General features: G+C 38.4%; 1 protein-coding gene across 3 annotated transcripts in view; it reads right to left on the reverse strand.

The window, feature by feature from the left end:
- Positions 1–4,109, reverse strand: part of ZNF280C (zinc finger protein 280C) — a 63,712-nt gene extending 59,603 nt beyond the window's left edge. The window contains exon 1 of one of the 3 annotated variants that reach the window (XM_019717007.2): positions 3,942–4,070. The gene's annotated coding sequence lies outside the window, so the exon portion shown is untranslated. Of the gene's footprint in view, positions 1–3,941 lie in introns of all 3 variants that reach the window. The other 2 variants (XM_074323340.1, XM_074323339.1) reach the window with 2 other exon arrangements.
- Positions 4,110–16,615: the final 12,506 nt, after the last annotated feature.

A 16,615-nucleotide genomic window follows, 5' to 3' on the forward strand; every position in this document is an offset into this window, starting at 1 on the left:
TTGATATCCTGAATGTCATCAAAATGTCTTTTGATATTTCCTTTATCTTCGGGTAAAGTAAGAAGTCATTGGGGGCCATATCGGGTGAGTAGGGAGGGTGTTCCAATACAGTTATTTGTTTACTGGCTAAAAGCTCGCTCACAGACAGTGCCTTGTGAGTTGGTGCACTGTTTTGATGCAAGAGCCATGAATTGTTGGTGAAAAGTTCAGGTTGTTTTCGTGTAACTTTTCACGCCGATTTTTCAGCACTTTCAAAGAGTAAACTTGGTTAACTGTTTGTCCAGTTGGTACAAATTCATAATGAATAATCCTTCTGGTATCAAAAAATGTCAGCACCATTGTTGCAACAAGTTCGCGAACTTAATTGTCAGACTGCGTAAATTAGAAGTAAAACAGGCTCACCATCTTTTTGTCCAAGTGGGAATTATTTGTTTTCTTGAAAGCCTGAACACATGAAGTCCAAGTACATTTTGAGAAGATATTTCTTTAATAATTTTATTATTTTGCCCCTAATTTTATTTAGGTTTTCAACTTTTGTCTCTATTTGTAGAAAATAGCTAGTTGACACTATGATTTAAAATTCATTAGCATAACACTTTGCAAAGAGTGCCTATATTTTAAAACATTTTCTTTTCGTTAAGTCTTTGGGATGGGGCACTATAGTAAACCTTACTTTCTGCAAAGTAATTTTCATATTATATTCAGGCTAAAGATTTTATCCATAAAAACATGCTTTTGTTGTAATTCATATGTAAAATAACATGAAAAAAAGACTAATGCATAATTGGCCTTTCAAAGCCAAACTATATTAATATATTTAATAAGTTTCATAAGATATCCTATAATTACTAATTCCTAAAATAACCTCAGGAAGTATTAATTCACACCTTATAGGGGTAAATCTTATACACTAGGGAAAATATCAAGTAAAAATATAGAGAACAATGATGGGAACACTGGACGTAGAGGCTGAATAACTAAGTGGGAATTTGGAGTCTACCACTTTCTCGTTGCCTAATCTATAGAATATTTAATCAACCTCTTTGAGTTTAGTTTTTCTATATGTAAAATGAACACATTCCTTGGAGCACTACTGGGAAAGCAAAGCACATGAAAAATTACCGTATAGTATTTTGCACTAAAAACAAAATTCTAGTTCATGTAACGAACTGTTAAAATACCGTCACAAATAAAGTATTACAGATCAACAGTTCTCAAACATTTTGATCTCAGGAACTCTTTTCATTTTTAAAACTTATTAAGGACCTCGATGAGTTTTTCATTTATGTGGATTATATCTATTGAAACTTAACATATTAGAAATTGAAACTGTTAAAAAATTTAATACGTATTAGTTTACTTAAAGCAATAATAAGCCTAATACATTTTCATATAATTTTAATGAAAATAACTATTTTGTAAAACAAAAAAATGAGAAGAGTGGCACTGATTATATTTTTGCAAATGTCTTTACTATTTATCTTAATAAAAGACATTTGGATTCTTTAATCAGCTTCTGAAATGTATCTTGTGTATCTAAGCACATACAAACAAGTACACCATGTCTAAATCCTTATTAAATATCTAATAAATTTGGTTTCACTATTTCTTTACTAAATTAACTGTAAAGTGAGTTAAAATATAAAAAATAAAATAAAAATGTTATAGTGATGACTATTTGTCCTGACATATTCAGGATTAAAAAAAACCCCAAAAACACTCCTTAAAAGAAAACTGCTTTGCAGAGAATGAATCAAAAAAGTCTAGACATACACTTTTGATAGAAATTACTGAGTAAACCAAGTCTCCGAGTCATTATTTAAAACAACCTGACTGAAAACCAAACATTTTTAAGTCGCTCTTGAAGCAGGAGGACAGAAAAAAACTCAGTTATATATTTAATTAATGAATAGGTTATAAATAGTATTTCTGATCTTTGGAAAGTTACGTTTGAAATAACATATTTTCAATATAAATTTCCAATATTTTATCTGTCACCAAAACTATGGATTACTTTCTATTTACAAAAATTGCTATTCATTCCGGTATTTCCCCTGTCCAATTAGTATAACAAAAGCAACAAAAAACATTTTGGTATAGTTCTAAATGTCCTCCTCAATAAGGAGAACAAATAGGAGAGAAGAGGAGGGACAGAATCATATAGCCTTTCCCCCTTACTCACATCTTCAACTAAAAAAGCTGATGCTGAGTAGTAAAACACTGGGCTAAAGAAATTGATTGGACTAGAAAATGTAACTGAAGAAAATAGGTTGAAAAGAGGAAGCTGAAATTTGGAACCCTTTCAATATTGGAACTTTTTAAAATGGGTTATTCTTCAACTTTTCCAACATGCTTGGAAATAATAACAATAGTATTTAAATACTAAAAAGTTGAAAAGATATGAAGCCTTAAAAATAAAAATAGAAAAAAAAGGAGAATTGAAAAATATTTATTTTTTAGGTGAGCCCCCTTGTTTATTCTTTACCACCTCACTCCCATAAAAAAATGGGACACAATACAGTAGATTGAATATTGGGTGAAGAGTTAGGAGACCTAAGTTTAAGAAACCATCCTATCAATTCTTAGCCATTATGACGTCAGTAAAGTTTTTCCTTGAGGCTGTTTCCTCACCTTCTAAACAGTTTTATCAACACCCCATAGCCCACCTCAAAATGGGTGATATCAATGAATATACAAATACAAGATACACATATACAAATGCAATTGCAGTAGAATTTGTACTGATGTTAAAACAGCAAGGGCATACGGCCCAACTTAATTTTATAAGCAACCCAGTGCCTTCATCGGTTGGTAAAGTTTATCCTTAAGAACACAGCTCGAGTTATCACCCCCTAAAGCAGGACATCGCACAAATGCTGCGACTTTTGTAGTTTAAAACTCTATTTCTTGGTTTCAATTTTATGTTTAATGGCACTAAAAGACATTAAAACTCACAGTCCAAAACTGAAAACAAAAAAGGCGAAATTTAAGTTCACATATTAAATAAAGAAAAACCTAAAAATACTTTGCAAACAAAGAGAATCCTTTGGATGAATCTCTCCCGTGATTGCAGAAGCTGGTGCACTTGACATTTCCTTTTTATATCTCCTTAATAAAAGCATCAAGACTTGAGATGAGTTAAGAGGAACTCCCTTCATGTCTAGAGAAGGGTAAAACCTCAGAATGAGATATTTTTCTCCCGTTAAGTAAAACATGCAAAGCTCAGTTAAAAAGCACACACACAAAATGTGTATCCAACTCTACCCCCCAGGGCTCTTCTCCTCTAGACAATAACGGAATGGAACACGAATTCTATGACGGAGGAGCGAAGTCCCTTTGGCAAGAACAAGGGTATGAGCGCTACATGACCAGTAACCTGGGTGGGGGGAACCTGGTCAGAAAAAATGGGCCCAAAGGCCCCTGAAGCCTGAAAGTTTAGAACCCTCTCTGGTCTCCTTTTCTAGGACTTTAGAGACTTGGGGGTGGGCGGGTCTGGCCAAACATCGGTATCGAATGTACAAAAGACCAAAGAGAGTTGCCTCCAGAAAGAAAAGCCCAAATCAGTCTGGGGACAGACAGACACACAGGCCCCAGGAGAGGAGGAGGCAGAGGCAGTGGTTCCGCGCAGCCATGGCCTGAGCTGCCCGCCAAACCAAGCCGCCGAGCAGCCAGTCCCCGATAGCCCTCCCCCACCAGGGCTGGCGCAAGATGGTGGCCCACCCAGCATCGCGGCCACCGCGCCCGTCCCCTCCCCCGCGCCCGGCGCCCGGGAGATCCCGGCGACCAACGCCGGCATCCAGATCCTTAACCTGCCTCCTTCCTCACCGCCTGGCCGACACGGCTACCCCAGAGGAAAGCGATAGCGACCGCGACCGCGCGCGCGGGCGAGACTGCCCGCTTTCGCGCTTTCTCGCAGCGCCGGCGGGGTGGTGGACACTTACCGCGAGCAGAACAGGTCGGCCAGACTGGGACTCTAAGGAGGAAAAAGAGGAGGAGGAAAGGGAGGAGCGCGAAAACACCAGGCGGCAGCCAGCAACTGCAGCGGCCTCTGGTGACTCGCAGCGCAGAATGAGAACCTTAGACCATGGCAGACGGATATAACCACACGCGCTGCCTCATGGGTAGACCCCAGCTCTTCCTCCCCCCCCCCCCCCGCACATCCGGGTTTCTTTTCTAACAGACTAAGAGGGGGCCGGAGAGGACATGCGCAGGGTTTTACCCGTTCTCCGACGCAGCGGCATTCCGGCCCCCGACGCAAGGCCAGCGGCGCCAATGCCGATCTTTTTCGTAAGCCTGCTGTCCAACCGGGTTGCAATTCCAAACTCCGGTCTGTTCACAGTATCTGAGTACATGGAAACGTGAATTCTGGATCCTCCCTCTGTGCAAGGTTTAGAGACACCTATTTCAAAACAAAACAAAACAAAAAACTATGCCAAAGAGGTGAAGTCCTAAACTAGAAGAGTAAAAGGAATAAAAGTCAGGTTAGTTAAATGATTGGTCAATTTCACTAAATTTGTTTTAAATATATGATTTTGCTTGCATATTATTCCTGTCATATAGATGTCTATAATAGTTATTAAAATGTTAAGAAAAAATATATTTACAAAAAAAATCATTTGCTAAGACACTGCTTTTACAAACATTTTCTAAACATTGCGTTCAGAATGGTGAGGAAAGTTTTCTCTCCCAATTTTTCTCACAAGTTCTCTGGCAATAGTGGTCATTCTCTCAAGAGTTACCCAGACTTAAAACCTTGTCTCAGTAGTTCCTTAACACACATGCAAGTTCAGTAAGTCACTGAATACTACCAATTCTATTTGGCTAGTTTCTTCTTTCTCATCTATACTTCCCTTTGCTACTACTGGCCCTGAAAATAAGCTTTACAAGAAAAGACAGTCAATGATCAAAATAACACACATGGAAAGTTAAAAAATTCCAAAATCTTGGAGCATTTATAAATTGACCCCCACTTTTGGACAGGCAGATAAGCCCAGTGTTTTCTACTTTGTTGTCAGTGAGAAAATTAAAACTAGCAAATCTACAGCTCATGATGGGGAGCACTACCCTAGTCCCACCCTCTAGAGATTATGAAGTCCTAATTCACTCCCTCTTCCTCTCTCAAGCCAACCCAGACCAGTTTGAACCCCGTGCTTTCTCAGGAGTCCCTTGGGTAATAAAATTTATCTCAGATTCTTTAGGTGTATAGGGTGTCAAGAGCCTCCACATCCGAACTAAAATTAGGAAGGGGAGACTGAAATATGCCTCAGTGAGATGACCAGAAAACATTTATAAACCAAACCAAAATTCCAATCCAGTTTACTATTTTTTCATGAAAAATATAACAGCCAAGAAGAGCATAAAACGCTAGACAGCAAGTTTTCTCTCAAAAGGAAATGTACTCAAGAAGCCCAATTATCATAAAAAGAATGCCTGGTGAGAATGGAATCCACAGATGGGACATTGGATGATTTTGACTACTTTATCCTTAAAACTCTTCCCCAAGCTTTCAAAAAAAAAACACTTTTTTTTTTTTTTACTCTTTTGACTAACTTGCCATATGTTCCTTTTTTTCCTTTTCTTTCTTTCATTTTTTGTTTTTAGGACATGCATTAAATCAGGATGTACGCCTGGATACCCTTTTTTGAGCATTTTTAAAAATTTGAGATAAATTCACTTAAAAATGACCATTTTAAAGTGTACAATACAGCTATTTCTTATATATTTACAATGTTGTGTAACCATCACCACTATCTAACTGCAGAACATTTCCATCATCCCACAATAGAAATACCATACTTATTAATAGCCACTACCAAATTCCCTCCAACCCACATCCCCTGGCAACATTTAATCAACTTTGTTTCTCTACTGATTTGCTTATTCTGGAAATTGCACATAAGTGGGATCATACAACATGTAGTTTTTTTTTGTCTGTCTGCTTTCACATAGCATAATGTTTTAGAGGTAGATTTATCCATGTGGTAACATGAATCAAGACTTCATTCCTTTTTATGGCTTCATAATATTCCGTTGTTTAGATACACCATTTTTTTTTTTGTTTTGGTCTGATTTATTTTGCTTAGCATAATAATGTCAAGATCCATCCATGTAGTCACAAATGGCAGTATTTCATCTTTTCTTAAGGCAGAGTAGTATTCCATTATGTATATATACGACATCTTCTTTATCCATTCATCTATTGAAGGACACTTTGGTTGTTTCCATGTCTTGGCTATCGTAAAGTAAGCTGCAATGAAGACCGGAATACATACATCTTTACAGAAAAAATGTTTTCAGATTTTTTTGGTAGATACCCAGGGGAGGGATTGCTGCGTCATATGATAATTCTATTCTTAATTTTTTGAGGATCCTCCACACTGCCTTCCATAGCGGATGCACCAATCTACATTCTCACTAACAGTGTATGAGGGTTCCTTTTTCTCCACAACATCTCTAACAACTGTTGTATTTGTCTTGTTTATGATAGCCATTCTAACAGGTGTGAGGTGATTCCTCATTGTGGTTTTGATTTGCATTTCCCTAATGCTAGGGAAGTTGAGCATTTTTTCATATATCTGTTGGCTGTTGGCGTGTCTTTTTGGGAGAAGTTTCCATTCATGTTCTCTGTGCATTTTTTAATTGAATTGTTTTTCTTTTTGTTGTTGAGTTGTATGACTTCCTTATATATTTTGGATATTAGCCCCTTATCGGAGGTGTTGTTTGCAAATATCTTCTCCCATTCGTTTGGTTGCCTCTTTGTTTTGTTGATGGTTTCTTTTGCTGTGCAGAAGCTTTTCAGTTTGATACAGTCCCATTCATTTATTTTAGCTTTCACGTCCCTTGCCTTTGAGGTCAAATTCATAAAATCCTCTTTTAACCGAAAAGTCTATAAGTTTAGTACCTATGCTTTCTTCTATACGGTTTATTGTTTCAGGTCTTATGTTTAGGTCTTTGACCCATTTAGAATTAATTTTGGTATATGGTGACAGATAGCAGTTTAGTTTGATTTTTTTTGCATGTGGCTTTCCAATTTTCCCAGCACCATTTATTTAAGGGACTTTCTTTTCTCCATTGTATATTTTTGGCTCCTTTGTCAAAAATTATCTCTCCAGGGCCGGCCCAGTGGCTCAGGCGGTTAGAGCTCCATGCTCCTAACTCCAAAGGCTGCCGGTTCGAGTCCCACATGGGCCAGTGGACTCTCAACCACAAGGTTGCCAGTTCAATTCCTCGAGTCCAGCAAGGGATGGTGGGCAGCGCCCCCTGCAACTAAGATTGAACACAGCACCTTGAGGTGAGCTGCCGCTGAGCTCCCAGATGGCTCAGTTGGTTGGAGTGTGGGCTCTCAACCACAAGGTTGCTGGTTTGACTCCCGCAAGGGATGGTGGATTGTGCCCCCAGCAACTGATGATGATGGCAACTGGACCTGGAGCTGAGATGCGCCCTCCACAACCAAGATAGAAAGGACAACAACTTGACTTGGAAAAATTCCTGGAAGTACACACTGTTCCCCAATAAAGTCCTGTTCCCCTTCCCTAATAAAATCTTTAAAAAAAATTATCCTCTCCATATTTATGTGGGTTTATTACTGGCTTTTCAATTCTGTTCCATTGGTCTGTGTGTCTGTTTTTCTGCCAATACCATGCTGTTTTTATTATTATTGCTCTATAGTACAAACTGAAGTCAGGGAGTGTGATACCTCCAGCCTATCCTTTTTTCTTAGGGGAGCTTTGGCTTTTAAGGGTCTTCTGTAGATCCATACAAATCTGATGATTTTTTGTTTTATTTCTTTAAAAAATGCCATTGTGATTTTGATGGGGATAGCACTAAATCTGTATATTGCTTTGAGTAATATGGCCATTTTAACTGTGTTGATGCTTCCAATCCATGAACATGGAATGTTTTTCCAATTTTTTGTGTCTTCTTCAATTTCTTTTTAAAGTGTCTTATTGTTTTCAGTGTATAGGTTAGGTCCTTCACATCTTTTGTGAAGTTAATTGCTAGGTATTTTATTCTTTTTGTTGCACTGCAAAATTGGTTTTTTTTTAAATTTCTTTTCTGAAATTTCATTTTAAGTATATAGGAATGCAATGGATTTAAAAGAAAATTTTATTGGGAAATATTGGGGAACAGTGTGTTACTCCAGGGCCTATCAGCTCCAAGTCGTAGTCCTTCAGTCTTAGTTGTGGAGGGCGCAGCTCAGCTCTAAGTCCAGGTGCCGTTTTCCATCTTAGTTGCAGGGGGTGCAGGCCACCATCCCAGGCCGGAATTGAACCAGCAACCTTGTTGCTGAGAACTCTCACTCTAAACAACTGAGCCATCTGTTCACTCCGCTGGAAGCTCACGGCAGCTCATTGTCTTCAGTCTAGTTGTGGAGGGCACAGCTCACGGGCCCATGTGGGAATCGAACTGGCAACCCTGTTGTTCAGAGCTCGTGCTCCAAACAACTGAGTCATCCAGTCGCCCTGCAATGGATTTTTGTACTTCACTTTTGTAGCCGGCAACATTACTGTATTCGTTCATTGTTTCTAATAGCTCTTTGGTGGAGTCTTTAGGGTTTTCCATATGTAGCATCACGTAATCTGCAAAAAGTGACAATTTAACTTCTTCACTTCCAAGTTGGTTGCCTTTTGTCTCTTTCACTTGCCTGATTGCTCTGGCAAGGACTTCCAACACTATGTTAAATAACAGTGGTAATAGAAAACATCCCTGTCGTGTTCCTGAATGTAGAGTGGAAAGCTTCAGTATTTCATCATTAATTGTGATATTAACTGAGGATTTGTCATATATGGTCTTTATTATGTTAAGGTATTTTCCTTCTATACCTATTTTATTAAGTGTTTCAATCATAAATGTATGTTGTATCTTGTCAAATGCTTTTTCTGCATCAATTGATACAATCACATGATTTTTATCTTTTATTTTGTTTATGTGATGTATCACATTGATGGATTTGCAGATGTTAAACCATCCTTGTGCCCCGGGGATGAACCCCACTTGGCCGTGATGTATAATCTTTTTAATGCATTGTTGTATTCAATTTGCTAAAATTTTGATTAGGATTTTTGCATCTGTATTCATCGGAAATGTTGGCATGTAATTTTCTTTTTCTGTGTTATCCTTGCCAGGTTTTGGTATCAGGGTAATGTTGGCCTCATAAAATGATTTTATTTTGGTATTGTTTGAAGAGGACAGGTGTTAGATCGTCTTTGAATGTTTGGTGGAATTCACAGCACAGTGAAGCCATCTGTTCCTGGACTTTTGCTTTTGGGATGGTTTTGGATGACTCATTCAATTTCCTTACTGTTAATCAGTGTATTTAGATTTTCCACTTCTTCATGATTCAGCCTGGGAAGGCTACATAGTTCAAAGAACTTGTCCATTTCTTCTAGGTTATTGAATTTGGTGGCATATCATCCTTCACAGTATTTTTGCATGACCCTTTGTACTTTTGTGGTATACGTGATAACTTCCCCCTTTCATTTCTAATTTTCTTTGTTTGTGTCTTTTCTCTTCTTATCTTAGTGAGTGAAGCAACGGGTTTGTCAATTGTATTAGTATTTTCAAAGAACTAGCTTTTTGCTGCATTAAATTTTTTATTGTCTTTTTCTTGTCTATTTCATTTAGTTCTGCTCTGATTTTTATTGTTTCCATCCTCCTGTTGACTTTGGTTTTCATTTGTTCTTTTTTTCCTAGTTCTTTAAGGTGTAATGTGAAGTTATTTATCTGGGATTTTTCTTGTTTCTTGACATAGGCCTGTAACAATATAAATTTCCCTCTTAAAACTGCTTTTGCTGCATCTCAATACTTTTGATAGGATGTATTTTCATTCCCATTTCTTTCTATGTGTCTCTTAATTTCTCAACATAGGTTTTCTTTGACCTCGCCATTATTTAAAAGCATTTGGTTTGATTTCCACACATTTGCTTTCTTTCCCGCTCTCTTTTAGCAATAGATATCCAATTTCAAAGCCTAGTGATCAGAGAATATGTTTGGTATGATAGTCTAATTTTTAAGTTTATTGGGGTGACAATTGCTAGTAAAATTACAAAGATTTCAGGTGTACAATTCTGTATTACATCATCTATAAATCCCATTGTGTGTGTGACCACCCAGAGTCAGTTCTCCTTCCATCACCATATATATTTGATCCCCCTTACCTTCGTCTCCCACCCCACTACCCCGTAACCTCTGGTAATCACTAAACTATTGTTTGGGTCTATGAGTTTTTGTTTCTCATTTGTTTGCCTTGTTCTTTTGTTGTTTTTGGTTTATATAACACATATCAGTGAAATCTTTTGGTTGTCTGCTTTTTCTGTCTGACTTACTTCGCTTAGCATTATAATCTCAAGATCCACCCATGTTGTCAAAAATGGTCCTATCTCATCTTTTCTTACCGCTGAATAGTATTCCATTGTGCATATATACCACAACTTCTTTATCCATTCATCTATCAAAGGACATTTTGGTTGTTTCCATGCCTTGGCCATTGTAAATAAAGCTGCAATGAACATTGGAGCACACGTGTCTTAATAAATGTTTTCAGACGTTTTGGGTAGATACCCAGGAGAGGGATTGCTGGTTCATATGGTAATTCTATTCGTAATTTTTTGAGGAACCTCCACACTGCCTTCCATAACGGCTGCACCAGTCTGCATTCCTACCAACAGTGTATGAGGGTTCCTTTTTCTCCACAGCCTCTCCAACACTTGTTACTATTTGTCTTGTTGATGATAGCCATTCTAACTGGGGTGAGGTGATATATAATTGTGGGTTTATTGGAATTTCTCTGATGATTAGTGATGTTGAGCATTTTTTCATATGTCTATTTGCCATTTGTATGTCCTCTTTGGAGAAATGTCTCTGCAGGTCCTCTGCCCACTTTTCAATTGGGTTGTTTGTTTCTTTGTTGTTGAGTTGCATGAGTTCCTTGTATATTTTGGATATTAGCCCCTTATCGGAGGCACTGTTTGCAAAAATCTTCTCCCATTCAGTTGGTTGCCTCTTTATTTTGTCGATGGTTTCTTTTGCTGTGCAGAAGCTTTTAAGTTTCATATAGTCCCATTCGTTTATTTTAGCTTTTACTTCCATTGCCTTTGGAGTCAAATTCATAAAATGCTCTTTGAACCCAAGGTCCATAAGTTTAGTACCTATGTTTTCTTCTATGCAGTTTATTGTGTCAGGTCTTATGCTTAAGTCTTTGATCCATTTTGAATTAACTTTGGTACATGGTGACAGATAGCAGTCCAGTTTCATTCTTTTGCATGTGGCTATCCAATTCTCCCAGCACCATTTATTGAAGAGGCTGTCTTTTCTCCATTGTATGTTTTTAGCTTCTTTGTCAAAAATTATCTGTCCATATTTATGTGGTTTTATTTCTGGGTTCTCAATTCTATTCCATTGGTCTATGTGTCTGTTTTTCTGCCAATACCATGCTGTTTTGATTATTGTAGCCCTGTAGTACAAGCCAAAGTCAGAGAGTGATACCTCCAGTATTGTTCTTTTTTCTTAAGGTTGCTTTGGCTATTCGGGGTCTTTTGTGGTTCCAAACAAATCTGATGATTTTTTGTTCTATTTCTTTAAAATATGCCATTGGGATTTTGATGGGGATTGCATTAAATCTGTATATTGCTTTGGGTAATATGGCCATTTTAACTATGTTGATTCTTCCAATCCATGAGCACGAATGTCTTTCCATTTCTTTGTGTCTTCTTCAGTTTCTTTTAAGAATGCCTTATAGTTTTCAGCATACAGGTTTTTTACATCCTTGGTTAAGTTTATTGCTAGGTATTTTATTCTTTTTGCTGCAATTGCAAAAGGAATTGTTTTTTTTAATTTCTTTTTCTGAGATTTCATTGTTAGTATATAGGAATGCAATGCACTTTGGTACGTTGATTTTGTAGCTGGCAACTTTACTGTATTCCTTGATTGTTCTTAACCGCTTTAGGTGGAGTCTTTAGGGTTTTCCATGTATAGTATCAAGTCATCTGCAAAGAGTGACAATTTAACTTCTTCATTCCCAATTTGGATGACTTTTATTTCTTTCTCTTGCCTGATTGATCTAGCGAGGACTTCAAACACTGTGATGAAAAGCAGAGGTGACAGGGGACAGATATGTCATGTTCCTGAACATAGAGCAAAGGGCTTCAGTTTTTCACCATTAATTATGAGATTAGCTGAGGGTTTGTCATATATGACCTTTATTATGTTAAGGTATTTTCCTTCTATACCTATTTTATTAAGTGTTTTAATCATAAATGGATGTTGTATCTTGTGAAATGCTTTTTCTGCATCAATTAATATAATCATATGATTTTTGTCCTTTATTTTGTTTATGTGATGTATCACATTGATGGATTTGCGGATGTTGAACCATCCTTGTGCTCCGGGGATAAACCCCACTTGGTCGTGATAAATAACCTTTTTAATGCATTGTGGTATTCGATTTGCTAGAATTTAGTTTAGGATTTTTGCGTCAGTATTCATCAGAGATATTGGTCTGTAGTTTTCTTTTTTTGTGTTGTCCTTACCAGGTTTTGGTATCAGGGTAATGTTGGCCTCATAAAATGAGTTGGGGAGTACTATCTCTTCTTCAATTTTTTGGAAGAGTTTGAGCAGGAGTGGTATTAGATCCTCTTTGAAGGTTTGGTAGAATTCACTAGTGAAGCCATCTGGTCCTGGACTTTTGCTTTTGGGAAGGTTTTCGATGACTGATTCAATTTCGTTACTGGTGATCGGTCTGTTTAGATTTTCCAGTAGTTCATGGTTCAGCCTTGGAAGGCTATATGTTTCTAAGAACTTGTCCATTTCTTCTAGGTTATTGAATTTGGTGGCATATAGTCCTTCATAGTATTCTTGGAAGATCCTTTGTGTTTCTGTAGTGCCCGTGATAACTTACCCGTTTTAATTTCTGATTTTGTTAATTAGTGTCTTCTCTCTTTTTATCTTAGTGAGTCTAGCCAAGGGTTTGTCAATTTTGTTAATCTTTTCAAAGAACCAGCTCTTTGTCACATTAATTTTTTCTATTGTCTTTTTGTTCTCTATTTCATTTAGTTCTGCTCTGATTTTTGTTATTTCCTTTCTTCTGCTAACCATCGGTATCCTTTGTTCTTCTTTTTCTAGTTCTTTAAGGTGTAACATGAGGTTATTTATTTGGGATTTTTCTTGTTTCTTGAGATAGACCTGTGATGATACAAATTTCCCTCTTAAAACTGCTTTCACTGCATCCCAAAAATTTTGGTAGGATGTATTTTCATTGTCATCTGTTTCTATGTATCTTTTGATCTCTCCTCTAATTTCTTCTTTGACCCAGTCGTTCTTTAAAAGTATGTTGTTTCAATCTTCTGAAATTTGCTAAGGCTGATTTTATGTCCCAATATTTGGTCTATCCTTGAGAATGTTCCATGTACACTAGTAAAAAGTCTGATGTTATTTCCTTTCTTCTGCTGATTTTCTCTGGGTACCATTTGCTTGGAGTGTCAATTTTCACCCTTTCACTTTGAGTCTATGCTTGTTCTTGTAGCTGAGATGTGTCTCTTGGAGACAGCATATTGTTGGGTTTAGTTTTTTGATCCAATCTGCTACTCTGTGCCTTTTTATTGGTGAGTTCAGTCCATTTACATTTAGGGTGATTATTGATATGTGAGGATGTCCTGTCATTCTATCTGTAGTTTTCTGGTAAGGCTGTGTCTCCATTGTTTCTTTGCCTTTTTGTTGTTGTCTATTACTTCTGTGTGCTGTATTCTATGATGTTTCCCTCTGTTTCTTCTTTTATTACAGTATATATTTCAGTTCTGGATTTTTTTTGAGTGGTTACCCTTAAGTTTATGTAAAAGAAAGTTTGATATTTAGAGTATTCCATTTTCTTCAGCACGCTTACTTTCTCCATTCCCGTATTCCGGTTCAGGCCTTTACTCTCCCCCCTTTTGAGTTTTGGTTGCCACAAATTGTCCCTGTTGATGGTGGTCGAATAGCCTCCTTTAGTATTTCTTGTAGTGCAGGTCGTGTATTAGAAAATTCCCTCAGCTTCTGTATGTCTGGAAAGGTCTTTATTCCTCCTTCATATCTAAAGGATATCTTTGCTGGATATATTATTCTTGGCTCATGATTTCTCTCTTTCAATAGTTTGAATATTTGGTTCCACTCCCTCCTGGCTTGCAGAGTTTCTGCTGAAAAATCTGATGATAATCTAATGGGCTTTCCTTTGTAAGTTACCGTCTTCTTTTCCCTGGCTGCCTTGAGGATTCTTTCTTTGTCGTTGATTTTAGACAGCTTCAATACAATGTGCCTTGGAGAAGGCCTGTTGGGATTGAGGTAATCAGGTGTTCTATTTGCTTCTTGGATTCGAGGGTCCAGTTCTGTCCACAAGTTTGGGAAGTTCTTATCGACAATTTGTTTGAATATATTCTCTGTTCCTTTCTTCTCCTTCTGGTATGCCCATTATTCTTACATTGCTCTTTCTGATGGAGTCAGAAAGTTCTTGTAGAGTTCTTTCATTTCTTTTAAGTCTCAAGTCTCTTTCTTCTTCCATGTGTGTAATTTCCAGGTTTCTATCTTCGATGTCATGATTCTTTCCTCCGTCTGGTCAACTCTACTACCTAAGCTGGTTATTTCATTCTTAATTTCTTCTATTGAGTTCTTAATCTCCAGAAATTCTATTTGGTTCTTTTTTAAAATTTCAATCTCTTTCGTAAAATGCTCATGCTGTTCTTTGATTGTGTTTCTGAGTTCATTTAACTGCCTATCTGTGTTTTCTTGTATCTCATTGAGTTTTTTCAGAACTGCAATCTTGAATTCTCTGTCATTTAAGTCACATATTTCTGTATCTTTAAGTGCCTTTTCTGGAGATTTTTCACTTTCTTTCTGAGCTATCTTGTTGCCTTGGTTATTCATGGCAATTACTGGTTTACTATTTCTCTTCCTAGACATCTACAGGAGTGGCTTCTGCAACAGGTTGATAGGAAGCGGTCTTTCTTTTGTTTTGTAGTACTTGTTGGTAGAATGTTTTATTTTTTCTCCGACTGCAGCTTATTTTTCTTCTCCCACACAGTAGTGCTATGTTTTCTCCGCACTATTCCAGCTTCTCACACAATGGGGGAATTCCCTGGGAGACGGGCTTCTCCTCTGTTAATAGTTCGTCTAGGTCACAGGGCGTAGTGTCCCGGTGGGTATGCGGAGAGCTTTTGAAGTTCCAAAGATCTTCCAGCTCCAGATTCAGAGCCCGTATGTTTCAGCAGTTCTGTTTACTCCTGCAGGGATCCGCCTAGATAGGTGGGGTCAAGGGCAGGGTGAGTTGTGAGAGGTGGCCCAGAGCAATGTGGCGACCACCACCACAGCCGGTCCTGCTTCCACAGCTCCCTCCCCTTTGGCGGAACTAGTTGGGCTGCGAATTTGTGTCTGCGGGCCACAGTTCTTAGAACAGCAAATATTCTCTTTCTTTGGTCTGACACTGCTACTGTTCTGCTTCTAGCACAGGGCTGATGGGGGCGTGGCGAGCTCTGGGAGGGTTGGGAGAGGGCGGCTAGGCCCAGTGCCTAAGGCTTCCATTCTCTGCTCGGCAGTGAGGGCTTAAACCACCGTTTTCAGCCTTCTTCCCTCAGTCTTTTCTCCGAGGTCTCTGCCGTGAGCGTTGGGTTCAGCCATGTTTTATGCTTTCCCCTCAGCCCTGTGGGCCATAAGCGGAGCCCTAGCAGTCCGAGTTCCTCCCTCTCCCGCAGCTGTGGTAGTTCCTGGAAGCAGCGAGCTCAGAGCACTGAGCTAAGTCTGCATCCTGTGCCTGCGCGGCTCCGTCTCCGCACTTCTCCCTTTCCTCCTCCCCCGCTCGCGTGATTCTCCCACCTGTAGGTGACTTCGGCAGTCGGCCTCTTCATCTTACCTGTCTGCTGTGCAGGGAGTCGTTTGTGGAGTTTTTGTTGTTCGATCCGTTGTAAATTCCAGGGGAGCTTTACAGAGGCTCACCTCACGCCACCATTTTTCCTCGCCACTTTGTTACCTTTTTTATCCTGAAGTCTGTTTCCTCTGATGTACGAGGTCAGAGAATTTGGTTCACAAATGCATCCTAGAAAAAGTGCTATGTACCTAATTGCTGAATACCACTCTGGTCATCTTTGAATTACTCTCCGTGGGAAGATATTCACCAATGCCAGCACCTAGTCCACCCTTCAAGCAGTTTTGGAAGTATTTTTTTTTCTGGAATGGCCATCAGAGCTGTTATCGTATTACCCTTGATGTCCTGAATGTCACCAAAATGTCTTGTCCTCAATATTTCCTTTGTCTTCGGGTAAGGAAGGAAGTCATTGGGGGCCAGATCAGGTGAGTAGGAGGGTGTTCCAATATAGTTATTTGTTTACTGGCTACAAACTCCCTCAGAGACCGTGCCGTGTGAGCTGGTGCAGTTGTGATGCAAAAGCCATGAATTGTTGGTGAAAAGTTCAGGTCGTCTTTTTCACACAGCCTTTTCAACACGTCCAAATAGTAAACTCGGTTAAATGTTCAGTTTGTACAAATTGAAAGTGAATAATCCTTCTGATATCAAAAAGTTTAGTAACATCATTGCAACAAGTTCACGAACTTAATTTTCAGGGTTCGTAAGTATGGATACATCTGCTTGTCTCATGAA

This window comes from Rhinolophus sinicus, chromosome X (genome assembly GCF_036562045.2).
Source record: "Rhinolophus sinicus isolate RSC01 chromosome X, ASM3656204v1, whole genome shotgun sequence".
Lineage (NCBI taxonomy): Eukaryota > Metazoa > Chordata > Mammalia > Chiroptera > Rhinolophidae > Rhinolophus > Rhinolophus sinicus.